Below are 1,786 nucleotides of genomic sequence, written 5' to 3' on the forward strand. Positions count from 1 at the left end.
ATGTGCCTAAATTAGTGATGAAAATTTAGGCCAGTCAGTAACTAACAGCAGTTTCAGGTAGAGGTGCATGCCTAATGTTAATCAATAGAGTTTCTATTTACTGTACTCATATGATTACTGAAATAAAAGCTACAAGATTCAACTCTGTGCTTGAGAAGGCTTTTTTATTACAGCATCACCTATAACCTAGAGATATTAGATATGAACTGGCTATAAAGCTGAAATGTAGTCAATCTATGTTCCTGTTCTGTGTAAGACCTAGCATAGGTATTCCATGGTTCTATTGTAGCCATGGTTTCTTTTATAGCCATCACCTATAACCCACAGAGACTAGATGTGGACTGGCTACAAGGCTGAAATGTAGTCAATATAGGTTCTTGGTCTGTGTAAGGCCCAGCATAAGTATCCCATGGTTCCCTGCCCATTCATGAGAAACAAAAGGACCTTGAGATAAGATGGGGAGGGAAGGAAGTCAGTACTGACAAGATAGGTCCCTGAATGCAATCAAGTGATTATATTGACTGGATTCCCCTCCTCTTGCTTGAAATCCTAGTAGGCTGGAATGTAGGCCTGAAGCAGAACCACTTGGTCAGCACCTCTTGGGCAAATTCATAAAAGTTGGGAAAATACACATTTCTTGAAGTCTCAAGCCCCTGTTTAGCATTTTCCCTTATAAGCCCTAGAAAGAGATTTTTAAAACCATGACGATGAAAACAATTTGAGTGTTTACACTCTGTGCCAGGCATTGTTTTGTTTCAGAGACACAGCAGTACAGTCAAAGAAATTCCCTTCCCTCCCCTTGTGAGAAAAAGCAGGTAATATGCATGTAAATATATCAGTATATTAAGCACTGGATCACAAGGTCAGTTTGAACCACAAGGTCTGTGGTTCAAACTCACCAAACAGTCCTTGGAAACCCTCTACAGGGTCGCTATGAGCTAGTACCAATTTGACAGCGCCTAATGACAACAACATGGAGACAAAGCAGAGTAAACGTGTTAGGGAATGTGTCTGCATGAAGTGATTTTACATTAGATCATTAGAGAAGACTTGGGAAGGAGACATTTCAGCAGAAATCTTAAAGAATTTAGTCTCTAAGTCACATAGGTGTCTTGAAGAAAGGCATCTCGGAAAGAAGTAACAGTGCATCCAAAGTCCCTGAGTTGGGAGCTGTAGAACAGCCAAGGAGGTCATGGCTAGAGAAAAACGAGTAAGGAGAAGGGTAAAAAATGAGGTTGGAGAAATGTAGTAGTTATAAAACTGGCACTTCAAAGCCCAGAAGAAATCAGGTGCTTGTTTTTGTTAGATATGCCTGTGTTGAAATTTTTCCCTACAAAATTGAATGTGTTTATGTAAAACTTCAGGTCATAACGGAAGGTTCTTTGGTCTTCCTTTATTATGACTTTCTTGTCCTTACTGATTTAACTTCATTTAGTATTAAAGCATTTTCATTATATTTAGACACACCAGCAACGCTGGATGCAGCGGTCCCATTGTCTGCAGTTTCATGCGGGAACACACAGTGGCAGCAGAGTCATGGTTTGCCGCTAACCTCGCTGGAACACTAGCAGTGGCTACTCAGCTTGTGGGAGATAAAGGAGACCCCAGCCACACATTTCTAGTAGTTTAAAAGGAATGAGGTGTACCTGCTGCATTTAGTAACAGCAACGTAATTATTTCACTGCACATACTGTAATAAATCCATAGCATGAAAGGAATCTGGAAGCTTTAGAACAAGGCAAGTATATCCTACTAGTGGGTGGTAGGGTTTCCGTAGTAAATACGT

Source organism: Chrysochloris asiatica, unplaced genomic scaffold, assembly GCF_000296735.1.
Source record: "Chrysochloris asiatica unplaced genomic scaffold, ChrAsi1.0 scaffold00475, whole genome shotgun sequence".
NCBI lineage: Eukaryota > Metazoa > Chordata > Mammalia > Afrosoricida > Chrysochloridae > Chrysochloris > Chrysochloris asiatica.